Raw genomic sequence first — 14533 nt, 5'->3', positions numbered from 1 at the left:
TAATTTGCACTTACAATTTACGTTCTTACTTGAACACAAATACATACTTATCCATACTTCTATCTAATCACAAGGAAACTAACTTTTCTTTATACCAAGTCCTAATTTACAATTAAAATAGGTCTTTATTGAGATAAGCCATTGCATGTTATATTCCATCTTTTCTTAATTACATAACACTGTCAACTCACAATCTTTACAAATATTTCACACGGGTAACCTCAGGCTTTGCACGCTCATTGACATCATCATAGTAATGTCTTCTATCTTTGTTCAATTGCACACAACTAGATTCAATCCGATCTAGGTGGATCTTGAAGACCTCAAAAATTCAACCCACTGAAGATCTCCTAAGATTGGCATCAATGCATAGAGTATGGCAAAACGTTTCTGACACAATTGAAGCATGTCAAAAGGAGTTTTTTTGGTCGAGATATGCATGGTCAAATAGGAGTAGCATAGGTTGAACAAAAAGGTGAAATTTGACTATCTCAAAAGTGGTCAACAATGGGTTTCAAGTAAGAGCCTATCGAGAGCTTTCCAATAGAATTTGTTTTGTCGAAAACAAAGTTCATACATGAAAGTTACTATTATTTGAAGTTGGAGGGAAAAGCCTAGTATGATGATATCAACACGATGGCATTATGATAAGGTGCCATGATTTGCCATGATTTTTCAAGATTTTTAAGAAGGATTTTAAAAAAAAAAGATTAATGTTGTTTTATATATAAAATGAATGTATAACCTCCTATTAATAAGGATTCACTTTCTTATTTAAAAATTTAATAAGAGACCATAATTTATGCGAGATTTTAATGCAACGCTTGAATTATTAAAGCCAAAATTTGAATCGTTTATAATATAAGAGCTATTAATATTAAGAATTTACATGGGAGGTTTATGGAAGGTTTATTTGTTATTTAAGGGGGAATGGTTATCATGTTGGTTATTTGGTTTTGAACCAAATATGGTAAAAAATGTGTATAAAAGGGAAGTTATTCTTCTTTGGAAGACAATTAGACCTTGGGAGCAATTAAGCCTCAGAGAAGAAATTCATCCTAGGGAGGATAATTTGGAAAAAAGATCTTATAAGAGAAGAACAATGTGTTCTTATTGCTTAAACTCTTGGAGAGTTATTTTTCTCATAGTAAAGGGTTTTGAGGAGTTCAGAGTTTTTGTTGCAAGTAAACTAAGTGGTCTATTTTGAAAGAGATAGAAACTTAGTGGGTTCCTTGAGAGAGTTTTCATGACTTAAGGCTTAATGCCCATTTTATTCATATGCTCTTAGAGAGAGAGAGAGAGAGAGAGAGAGAGAGAGAGAGGGAGAGAGATGCAGTTTTATTGCTTAGCATTATAAAAGTGACAAAGGAGCTAGGTGCAAACATGTTCCCATAAAGTTCTTGTCATCATAGTGTGGAAGCAGGAAGCAAATTTTAACTCCATTGAAGACCATGGTGATGTATGAGTTTTGCATCATAATAATGGCACATTGATCTTGTAAGTTTGCATATCTAGAGACGTAGCCCAAGTTTGGTGAACTCCAAAATCAAATCCTTTGTCTCTTGTTCTTTCTGATGCATGTTTTGTCTACTTAGTTATTTTACACATTTCTAAGTATTATTTTCCCAGTTCGCATGCAACATCAGTATCGATCTTTGTTTTAAATTTGTATCCTAGTGAATCTTAAAATTGTAACTAATTCATAATAAGGAGTTTATAGATCACTATCCCTATTAGGAGATATAATCTGATTACTAGAAACCACTTTTTAGGAACTTTGTATGTATACCAGCTTCTTTAAATATCAAATAACTGTTACCAATCTTCAACTTTCTACATGTTCTCTTAACCATAGCATTAGGACACTCTGTAGAACATTTCCTCAGCTACAATTGACCTCATCTTCAATCCTCAAATTGTATGATCTCAATCTTTGCCTATTCTTTGTTAGTCTTCAGTATGTTGATGTCAATGACAAAAACTACAATGAATGCAACATATAACCACACAAAAAATCTCCCAAATTCTTCCACCAATGCTAGGATACTCCCCTATAGGAATATCATTAGCATTCATTCTATTAGATAATATATATGTATTCTAGTTATGACATTCACAGTTACAGAGGAAATATTTTTCAATGAGGTTAGAATGTGAAGATTTATGCAATGTACATGGATGTGTCTAGATGCTACATCTATATTCAAAAAAAAATATTTGAAGGATTCCATAAGTTATAGAAGTAAAGACTGGTCAAAGTACAATTCACACGAAATTGAAAAATCAATTATTGACTAGGCTTGATTATTGATACATTCACAAAAAATATTTGATTGATTATTGATACATCAATTGTATCTGTTTCAATTGACTAGGCTTGGATATTGGTTGAAGATATGTTTGTGATGATGTGTTTAGGGAAGCATATTCTAGAGCTCACTTGGTGAAGGCCATTGAAGGATATTGTATGATTTATTAACTATTAGTTAACTTTTTGGTTATGTTATTATGGGATGTGTAAATGTAATGTAATGTGTATTGTAATATCTTAATGAGGTCTTATGTTATTCATTCTATATGGGAAAGCCTCAAGGCTGACTTAATTAGTCATTAGGACAAATGTATAAAGGAACGATTGTTTCCTTGGTTGTAAGTCTCATATGTGTCATTATATTGTAATTGATGTATTGAACTAGAGGATACGAATATGGTGAGATCAAATAAAATTATGATGATGAGACTGTATTGAGAGCTTTAAAGGAACTATATTGGAAAAGAAGCTATTGTATTTGCCTATTTGCCCTTAGATATGTTATACTAGATATCACTTTGTGTAATAGTTCTAAAGAAATTTGGACAGTAGGTTCAACTGACTTATTATCTTCTCCTAATAGGGTTGAAAGCTTCTAGCAGTGATTCAAAGTATCCTAATAGGGACTCACATGTACTCATTGTATCTAATTCACTCCTAATAGGATCTCATCCTTTCACAAGTTATTTTTATATTAGTACATCATCTTGTGGGCATCATTCCCACCAGGGTTTTCCCTCTAATCAAGGATTTCCCTAGTCAACAAATATTTTATTACTGTGCACGTTTCTTATCTTGTGGTTGTTGAATATTATGGATTTTGGAATTGTATTTGATAAGTTTAATTTAAGTTTATCAAGCACACAAATGATTCACCCACCCCTCCCCCCCCGCCCCCCTCTTTCCAATTGTGTTGGTGGACTTTACTTTCTAATATATTTCACCACCATTTTCACTTCAACTGGAGTCAGACCCCAAAATTCCTCTTTGTTCTACTATTGCCACCACAAACATTCCATGAAAATCGGTAGAGGGTGGTATAAACAAGAAAAGTCTTCTATGAGCACCAACACACCAACATATACAAGATTTTTTAATTCTTTCTCATTTTCTTAGACTACAAATACTCTATGACAAAGGTTTGACCTCAACAGCAGTATCCCCAACCTTTTTATTATCTTCACTTGTTTGTACTTCCTCATTGAATTCCATTAAACACTTAAGAGAAGTGAAACCAGAACAAGGCTTGAAAAGCCAAATTCCAAGGGGCATCAAAAGGTCACATACATGCAGGGCACAATAAGAAAAAAAATTAAACCACAAAAATAATAAAGAAAACAAGTAAAACAACAAATGAAAAAAAAAAAAAAAACTAATGCACATAGTTCGAAAAGAAAACAAGCCAAGTGTAATTGGTATGCTTCTCAAGGTGTCCTCTTAGGGTCATACCAAGTTATCTACTGACTATGGTGGTTTTTGAAAAATGAATCTTAATCATAATATATTTATTGATTTAAATAGAAAAAATAATAGTATTAATGATAATAAATGACATTGAATTGAATGAAAATGAACAATTGAAGTAACTGATGACCATGGTAAAATAAAGCATATTCCTAACACTTATGTAGTTCCCAATCTATAAGGTAACATTTTATTAGTTAGCAAAATGATTGAATATGATCATTAAGTTATTTTTGTCAAGAATAATGCACAATCAAATACAAGAGATACCAATGCATAGTGGTTGCATGAGTGTATAGAAGTTATCAATCCAACTTCATGAAGCCAAGATCACCTGCATACAAAGATAAACTATCACCAGGAAGAATAGAGTAACAAAGTAAGGATTTGGGCTCTGAAAATAAGCAAGATTATTTTATCAGATCAACTGAATCAAAAAAATTTAAACAAAGTATATAATGATTGATCCTTAAATATGAGATCTAGTAACAAAAAATAAGAAACCCTTAAAAAAATTTTAATAATTAATATAATTATTAAATGTCACTAATGTATAAAGTGATATCTTAAGAGAAAAGTAAAGTTAACTTAATGATCAAGTCAACAAAGCTTAATAATTAAGTTATTGATTTATTTTGGCACTCGCTTTCAGATGAGCAATAATACAACTACAAACAATACATGAAAAGAAAATGAAACTACAATGAAAAAAGAAAACTTGGGTCCCGACAACATGAACTAATGTGGTACCCAATCACAACCAAATATCTATAAAGAGAAATATAGAAAACTACATGGGAAAAATAGTACTCCAAAAAGAGATTGAAAGAATGATGAAAAAACAAGTGGACTATAGAAGTCTTCGAACTAGAGAATGTATTAGAAAAAAAGAAAAAAAGAATGATCATGTAGACAATTGTTGAAGCATGTTAAAGCTACAAACCTTTGTCAAAGATAATTGTTGATTTGAAGAACCTTCATTAAAATAAAATGTGACAAAGTAGAGAAGACTATAATCTGAATAAATGCCCTCAGATGACAATAATTGAATAAAAAAGAAAACAAAGAAAAACAACTTAAATCAAAGATACAATTGACACAAAACACCAAAGCCTAAAGAGATGATCAATCAAACATGACACATGACTAGGTAGAGAAGACTATAATATGCATGGATGCCTTCAAAGAGCACTACCAAAATTAGGAGGTAAACAAAGGAAAACACCTAAACTCAAAGATACAAATGACATAAAAGTCTAAAGAGTTGATCAATTAAACATGGAAGACTACCTCCAAAATAGGAACCAAAAAAAGTCTTCATATGGTAAATGATCTATCTCACCAAAATGCATAAGTACCCAGTCATTTCATCTTCCTAGTACATAGGAAAAAATAATGTACACACATACCTCACTCCATCAAACCAAGGAAGCATTAGTAGAATCAACAAGAGAAACCCCCATAATGAAGACAAAAAAGAGGTGACAAGCAACTAAAAAAGATGGCAAAATAGAACTACATGTCAAGGAACTGAGAAAAAGAAGATACACATAAAATACATAATAGTTTCGTGATGTGATTAGTTGTTGAACATGGATCATGAGGCTAATATCATGGAAGGAAACACTCATGTTACGAAGGTAGATGGAAAACAAAAGCAAACAACAACCACCCCCCCCCACTCATGACACTTTGTTAGTAGTGCATGTACAATAAGGCATAAGATGTGGTAGATCAAAATAATAAAGTAATCTACATGAGTGCCCTCAAATGTCACTACTCAAATTACAAGGTAAACAAACACAAACAACTAAACTCAAAGATACAGAGGATGTAATGACACTTTATATCACTGATATTACAAAAAAAAATGCTTACAAAAATGTCAACAAAGATCAAAAGAGACATAAGAATACTACAACATAAAGAAAAACCCAAGATGAGTTATCTCATTCAACAAAAATAATCCCTAGACCTGAAAAAACCAAGGTACTCATCATAGTGAAAAAATGCAAAAAATTGAATAGAGTGTACCTAGAATAGAATCCAAGAAAAAGACAAATCATTACAAGATAACACAACCATCTTTCTAGTGATGTAGTTTTTTAAAAAAATGGAGTCCAAATGCTCAAAATATGTCTCTTAGAGTGCAAAATAGAACCCTTAGATTTGATTGCATAAATGGACAACCAAATAGAATTAGAAGTCAAGACAAACTTCACCACTGCGATGAGCTTAGAACTAGATTTATGGTGATATCTTGTTTGCAAAAAATAGAGCCTATATGAGCAAGATATGACAAAAAAACTACAAGGTGCTCCAGAAGGGCTAGAAGGCATGAAAGCTAATGTAGTGATGATGTCAATAGATGATGTGCCTAAATTTGATGACCAAATACTAGAAAAAAATCCTCTTTGCCAAGAAAATTTGTCTCCTAGGTTGCCAAAAAAAAAAAACACTTGTTGAAGATAATTAGCCCGAAGTCAAGAAATTATCGTGGTGCCTAGAAAATCATATAGTATGTTAGAAAAAAAGGGTCAACCTTTTAGCCGGGTGCCAACTGAGTCGATGGTCCATGGAAGAGGTGCATCTGGATTGGAAAATGTAGGTTAGGCACGTATGCATGAGTATATGTGACAACTTGAATAAAACCATTGATAGTGTGCCAAATGGCATGTTGTGAAAGTTAAGAATGAGGAGGCACAAAGGTTGAGGTAGGGGATGCTTGAGCAAGGGGAGCACAATAGGTGGAAAACCCATGTGAGGCTAGGTGATGAGCCCACATGAGGCTCTTAGAGCTTGCATTTACAAGTACAAAAAATGGTTCCTTGAAAAATACATGCCCTCCTTTGTAAAAAGGAACACCCATGGAGGATATGACAACACCCAACTTGTGGGGTACAAATGGTACTCGCAAGACCCACTTAATCAAAATGGATGTCAATATTAATAAAAAACATGCATGAGATTTTAGACACGCATGCACATTTTTTTTAAAAAAAATTGCCAGTCACCTTCACTTGGACTAAAAGAACCCACTTTATAATTTTTTTGTGTTTTTATTATTTTTTTGTTGAGAAAAAATAAAATAATTTTTTTCCCTTGAAATGTGTGCCCAAGGCCTCAAATTGCAACTCTACTCAAATTTGACAAAGTTTATATGGAAATAAGCATTTTTGGATGTTATGAACCAAATTGTGAGGTGTGTTTGGGCTCAAAGTGCACAAAAAAGCGATCCCCTATTAAAAACAAATGAACAACTCTCATCCATCTGGGAAAACCCCCATTACCCTAAAAAATTCTTCAACACCAAAATAACTTGTAATAGGTCAACGCTTTGATACAATGGAGAAGTTGTCAATCCAACTTCACGAAGCCAAGATCACCTGCATGCAAAGATAACCTATCATGGGAGGCATGAAATAATAAGGCAAGGTTTGGTTTCTAGAAATATGTAATATTATATTATCAAATCAAATGAATCAAATGAATTTAATAAAGTACACAATGATCAATCCTTAAATAGGAGATTTGGCAACCTAAAATAAGAAACCCTAAAATGAAACCATTTAATAATTAATATTAAATGTCATTAATGCATAGAGTGATATCTTAAGAGAGAATTACAGTTAACTTAATGATCAAGCCAAGAAAACAGATTAGGTGATCGCATATTTTTATAAAGTAAACATGGTTTAAGCATTACACAATCGGATGATAGTTATCTAAGCCATCAAATGTGTGAGCATATTAATTTTGGTGGTTTGATTTCACTTCAAAATAATCTTACTATTGAAGTATTACCATTTACTTAAAAAAAGTAGCTTGTGAAGAATGTGTTTGTTGGGGAAAAAATAGAGCCATTTTTTTGCTGCAGGAACATTCACAAAGTATGATGCTACAGGAAGGAACTTACAACTTCTACTTGCAATACTAGAAATGTTTGAAAATAAATCTATACTACTCTAATGTAATCCACCTCCCAAGTGAGCCCCCTTGTTTGGCTTCTACTAATCTACTAACACAGGATAAAAGCAAAAAACTATTTCATTACGTTCCAAAAATTTATTACATGAGAACAATACATAGAACTGTAAAAACAACTCACTACAAAAGTTAACATTTTTTTTTCATAAACTTTCTTCTTCTAACCCCTAACACAATTGGTTCGATCCCTATATATAGAAGATTGAGGCTTATTCCAAAATATGAGAGCAAACAAACTAGTTATAACAAAAAAGAAAGAAAGATAGCAACTCAAGGTGGGAAGAAAAGATAACCGCTCAAGGTGAGAATAATAAAGTCTAAACAACCGCTTGACATAATAATAAATGTAGAGAATGTAGTAAGTCTTCATAGCTCCTCCATACTCACAACCATGTCCTTTGGTACCATTATGATTTTTCTCCACCATGGCTAAACCTCAATGTCCTTTTCTCCTTGAATGCTATTGATTGTCTTGAACGTTCATCTTTGAATTCTTCCAATCATCTTCAGCTTCATTGCTAATAGGTTAGTTATAATGCAGAGATATTTGAAAATAAGCATTATCAAATTAAATTCAAATATAAGAACACACATTTTGATGATTATATGAAATTCTACATCATATATATAATATTGGCAAAAGATGATATACTATCTATCCATAGGTTAATCATTGGTTCAAGTAAACATAAGTTCACAAATGTCCTGATGAAAATAAAACAGAGTGTTCAACAAAGTGTTTAAAACTATCATAAAATAGAGGCAATAATTATCCTCATCATTTGCCCTCTGGTAAACTGATGCTTGTCCTCAAGCATGCAATTTCCTAGTTAGTGATCTAAATTCCCCAACTTTAGTCCTTCCTTTCTTACTGTTCTTGATGGTATAATAGAATCCTCGTGTTCTTTCCCAAACCTCCCTTCTGTTGTCCTCTTGCAGCTTGTCAAGTTTGTCAACATTAATATCATAAAGGGGCCACATGAGCATTGGAGGTTGCATAGTGAGTGGGCACCATAGTTTTGGTCTAGCCTGTTTCCCTAACTCTAGATACTTTGGAGCTTGGTGAAGGGAAGCCTCCAAATTGATGGGACTATGTGGCTTTGACATTTTAAGCATCTCAGGTAATCTACTCCATCTACTTTTGACACCAGTCATGGCTCTTTGGAAGGCAAAGTTGGGTAAGTTCTCATAATCTGCACAGGCCTTGGTTCTGGCAGCAAATATTCTATCCCTTACTCCCTTATTCTTATCCCCATAAGTTAATCTAAACCAGTCCCTAAGAACTTCTTCTGGTTTACTGCGCTCAGTTCTTAATGGCAGGGGCTCTGTTCTTTCCTTGTCTCTATAATTATTCAGTTGCCTATCATAGTTTGCTTCATTATACATCTAGGACATCAAAGCCCTCAGATGTATATCCCCTATATAGAGTAAAGGATTCCATTGGGTTTCTGATGGGATAATAAAATTGTGCATATATAATTCATAGAGCAAATTCTACTGCCAGGATGGCAGAGTTTGGTATAAACCATAGAATTCTTGGGCTGATTTGAATTCTGCATTTATATTCTTAAGGGTTAGCATAAGTTGGAATAAAATAAATTGTTCCTTTAAATAGAGAGCATAAATCCATGGTGGTGGTCTGTAGGCAAGTGCTTGATCAACCAATTTGAGGGCATGATCCATCATTTGTTTTTGATTTGCTAATTGCTCTTTCAAATTTGTAATTTCTGCACTTAGAGATGCTATATCTCTCTTCATTCTTTTACTCTCTTCTTCCCATAGGGCTACAACAAACATATGTTGTCCAAACAACTGGAAAAGGAATTTTTACAAGGTAATGGAACCGCTGTCCTCTTCATGGTTTCTTTTCCTCTTTCTCTATTCCCTCCACAAATGTTCTACAAAATCAATAAGCCATGTTGATTTATATGGAACTAGGGCAGTGTTTAGATAAACCTGCTCAGGAACTGTCTCATCTCTACAGCTTGAAGTACCCGGTTGGCCTGTTGAGGTATCATTTTGATTTTCATTGACTTCAACCCTACATTCCTCATCGGGGTTTTCAGGAATGTTTGTAGTTTCAGGATGAGGAGGAGAGTTATTAGGAACAATGTGTACTAGGGATTCTTTAGTAGATGGCTTGGATGAAGTGGATTCTTTAGAAATTTGTCTTCTCATTCTAGGACTTCTTCTTACAAGGGTTTCTTCTAGTATCACAACCTTCTACCTACCTCTTCCTTTTGTCGTCTCTGCTGCAGGACCCATCTTAGTTCTCTTTTGCCTCACGACTGTAGGGTTTGGCTTTTCTTTTACCGGAGTAGAGATCTCTTCTTGCAATTTATGTTTTCTCTTTGCTCGGCTAGAGGTAGGTTTATGGGTTTCTTGAATAGGTAAAGGCACAGTTTCTTGCACATTCTCTTGGACATTTTCTTGGACATTGCCTTGCACATTTTCGGCTTCAGCATCTTGAGTGTTTTGCTCAGTAAGTTCATCAGTGGGAACTACATTCTCCTCACTGGGCTATTCATTAAGGGTAGCCCGGGGTCGTTAGCCTGGACAAATTTTTCCCGTGACATGGGAGAAACATCCCTAAGTGATCTTTCTATGAGTAATTTAATTAGGGCATGATGGGTGATGAAATTGTCCTTCCCTTTTTGGGTTTCTTCAGCACTAACACATAGCATATTATACAAGAAATTGGGAACATTTACTAGATGATTATGCCTTATACAACTGAGCAATTTAAAATGATGTGCATGAAAATATGAAAATCTTCCTTCACATGTGAGGTACTTGATGATATGCATGGCCAGTTCGTTGTATGGCAACAGAAGAGACGTTCTTTTGCAACCTTGCTTGGTAATATTAAACTGAGGATTAGTTGGTATGACAAATTGAGCTCTGGCTGATCTTGCATCATGCATATTAGGATAATGTTCTCCTATTATCGGTAACCCAATTACTTTTTCTATTCTCTCTTCTGTAGAAACCATCGTTAAACCCCATATAGAAGCTTCTCCTTCATCAAATATCCTTGTGAATTCTATGGCTACTTCTTCATCCAATGCGGTTAAACTTAAGAAATAACCTAACTAGCCACGCACATTAAATCTCCTCACTAAATCTACATTTGAGAGCAAAACAGTATGCTCCACTGGTTCTCGTCGCTGCAATTGTCCACCCATTTTTGCTTAACACTTACACTGTCTGTACTGCTTGCACTATTTCCCCTTATGAATTTAGGCTTCTTTTGTTGTTTGACAGACCCATTTTCACATTTCATTTGACAGGTAATTAATGTCATAACGATTCATTATGAGCAATAACATGGCTTTAATGAGAGTAAATCATGGATGTATGTGAAAATCATCCGAAAATGGGATTCAGATCACTTGAAATTTAAATACAGGTTACATCATAGTTTGACAATAAGAAATCATTCAAGAATAAGGGGTACAACACCTAGACACTTGCATACTTGTGACAATTGAATTCCATCAATAAAGGAAATATGAACATTTGAAAAAATCTTCACGAATAAATAGGAATGTCATTGGGTTTTAGTAACCTTCCCTTCCCCTTACAAAATATGGACAAGTTTCCACACTTGTCAGACTTAGTACAGGGTATGGAACTGGCATAATGCCACCATAATATAAAGAATGCAATATTAGATATAAGCAACAGAATCTGCGTACTATAAATGAATAATAATTTGAAAATCTTATACCTATGAAATGATTGTCACACATACCAAAAGGTGGCAGAAGTTACATCAGCAGTGACAACATCCGTCATCAAACTTGTGGTGTTTATTGGAAGCATTAGAAAATGATAACATGGAAGGTGGGTGGTTGGAAGGTAAAGAAATGAGATGAGGTGGATAAAGAAGAAATAAAAAAGTGAATGGAGAAGTTTGGAACTTTATGTGGGCATAATGGTTTTATTATGAGCATGCACAAAGAAATTAGTTGCGAAGAGCGATAGATAGAAGGTTAACACCTTCGGCTGCAGGAAGAGTTACCTAATTTGAATTTGAATTTGGCCGCTGAAACTGTTGCAGGAAGTCCTCTTTTGTTTGGGGTCATTTATATAACTTGAGTCTGTGACCATTGACTAATAATTTAAAAGGCACTGGATCAATGGTAGTTAATTGGACAGCTCCATTGTCAAAGACATGATTAATTCATATGGACCTAGTCATCTTGTCTACAGGTTGCCTGGCATATCTTTAAATCCGGAATCATATAGTAGTGCCCAGTTACCAACTTGAAATTGTTTATTGATAATGTGAGAGTCATGCCATTGTTTTCTTTGTTTTTCTATAATTTCAATATGTTCCAAAGCAACGTTGTGCATTTCATCCAAAGAGTTAAGATGTAGAAGACGTTCTCTCTATGCTACAGGAAGTTCAATGTCCAACTCCAGTGCAGTTCTTAAAGTTTTATGTTCAAATTCAATGGGGAGCATTGCTACTTTCCCATATAGGAGCTCAAATGGTGTGAATCTTGTACTAGTCTTCCATGTTGCTCTATAGGCCCAAACAACTTCATGCAATCTATTGGTCCAATCCCTACAGTGCAAATGAACTATTTTTGTTAGGATGTTCTCTAGCTCGCGATTTGTGACTTCTGCTTGCCCATTAGCTTGAGGGTGATAAGGAATTGATTTCTGGTGCCTGATGTATATTGTTTCATCAGTTTTCAGATCAGATTAGAGGTAAATTGTGCACCTTGGTCAGTGACTAGTTCTTTGGGTACACCATAGTGAGTAAAAATTTCTTCATACAAAAATTTTGTATCACAAGCATGCTTCATGGCTTTGACTTCAACCCATTTTGTTAGGTAATTAGTGCACACAAGGATATATGATTTCCCATTGGATGGAGGATTAATTGGACCAATGAAGTCCATGCCCCATTTGTCAAATGGTATTAACGCCATCTATGGGTTACGAGGCATTTCATCTCTTCTTGTTGGTTGGCCCATCCTTTGACACTTATCACACTTCCATGTATAGTTGGTTGCATCTTTGTGAAGTGTAGGCTAATAGTAACCAGTTGTCAAGATTTTCAAGGCTATTCCTTTTGCTACAAAGTGCCCTCCACATAGTTCATTATGACATGCATGTAGAATGTCATATGTCTCAATCTCTCACACACATCTTCTCATAACTTGATCAAGTCCAGTGTAAAACAAGAGATTATCTATCCAAGAGAAATGGAAACTTTTCTCTATAGGCAACCTCTTTTTCTTGTAAGAAAAATGTTCTGGTATTTTATTAGCTGCAATGTAGTTAGCAATGTCTGCATACTATGGAGTTTGAACAACAATATGAAATAAATGCTCATCTAGAAATGCATCATCTACCAGAGTAGTATCATTATCATCATGATGGATTCTTGATAAATAATCAGCTACAACATTGGCTCTTCCAGGCTTATCAACGATAGTTATATCAAATTCTTGTAACAACAGTAACCATCTTGCTAACCTTTCTGTTATAGCAAGTTTGTTATGAAATATTTAATTGTTGCATAATCAGTATGAACAAATATGGGATAGTTAGTTATGTAATGCCAAAATTTGTTCAAGGCATAAACTACTGCTAACAGTTCTTTTTTAGTCACTGTGTAGTTTAATTCTAGTCCATGAAGGCTCTTGCTAATATAATATATTGTATTTTCAAAATTTTGAGATTATATTGTTGTCCTAGAACTGCACCGATGGCATAGTCAGAAGCATATATATATATATATATATATATATATATATATATATATATATATATATATATATATATATATATATATATATATATATATAGCTGATATGAAATGACCAAGTACCAAACCTTCCTACATGAGCATGAAACATTTTTCACTATTAAGTGCCAAATTATATTCTTGACACCTTACCAAAACTTTTTCAAGATTCATCATTGCTTCCTCAAAGGTGACTCCAAATGTTGTGAAATCATCCATACATATTTCCATACAATCATGTTATATATCAACAAAGATGCTAATAACAGCTCGTCGAAACGTTGCAGGAGCATTACATAGACCAAATGGAAAAACAAAATATGCAAAAGTACCCCATGGGCACGTGAATGTGGTTTTGTCTTGGTCTTCAGGAGCAATATTGATTTGATTATAACCACTATACCCATCTAGAAAAGAGAAATACTTCTTTCTAGCTAGAGTGTCTAGAACTTGCTCTATAAATGGTAAAGGAAAGTAATCATTTTTGGTGGCCTTGTTCAATTCTCTGTAATCTACACAAATTCTCCATTTTCCTCCCTTTTTGGGCACTATGACCATGGGTGACACCCATCTACTATCATATATAGGATAAATAAAACCAGCGTCAAGCAATTTTTGCAATTCAGTTTTAACTATTTCTTTAAGGCTTGGATTTATCCTTCTCTGGTGTTGACGAAGTGGTAGACATGCTTCATTGATGTATACCCTATGGGTGCACAATGTAGGACTCAACACTTTCATATCACTATAGTCCCATGCAAAATCCCTTTCATGCTTTTGAAACAACTTTGTTAACTATTCCATTTGTGTGGATGTTAATTTGGGGTTAACATGGAGATTATGACCTATGGACAGTTCAATAGTAGTGGTAGACTCTATCATAGCAACTTCAAACATTGGACTTGCTTCTAATTCACATGGTAAGAGTGGATAAAGAATGTCAGGTTCTTTGAGCAGAGTATAATTCTCACCACATTCCTCATATGTGATTAATTCCAACACAAAAC

At 34.1% G+C, this 14533-nt stretch overlaps 1 protein-coding gene across 1 annotated transcript in view; it reads right to left on the bottom strand.

The window, feature by feature from the left end:
* Positions 1–7017: 7017 nt before the first annotated feature.
* The window catches only part of LOC149528018 (uncharacterized), a 46562-nt gene continuing 39046 nt past the window's right edge, over positions 7018–14533 (bottom strand). The window contains exon 2 of the mRNA XM_089810914.1: positions 7018–7161. The gene's annotated coding sequence lies outside the window, so the exon portion shown is untranslated. The remainder of the gene's footprint in view (positions 7162–14533) is intronic.

Source organism: Cupressus sempervirens, chromosome 11, assembly GCF_028749045.1.
Source record: "Cupressus sempervirens isolate cs-2001-9-10 chromosome 11, ASM2874904v1, whole genome shotgun sequence".
In the NCBI taxonomy this organism is placed as follows: Eukaryota; Viridiplantae; Streptophyta; class Pinopsida; order Cupressales; family Cupressaceae; genus Cupressus; species Cupressus sempervirens.
Note: the sequence above shows the minus strand (reverse complement) of the source record. Positions and strands in the feature narration are given on the sequence as shown.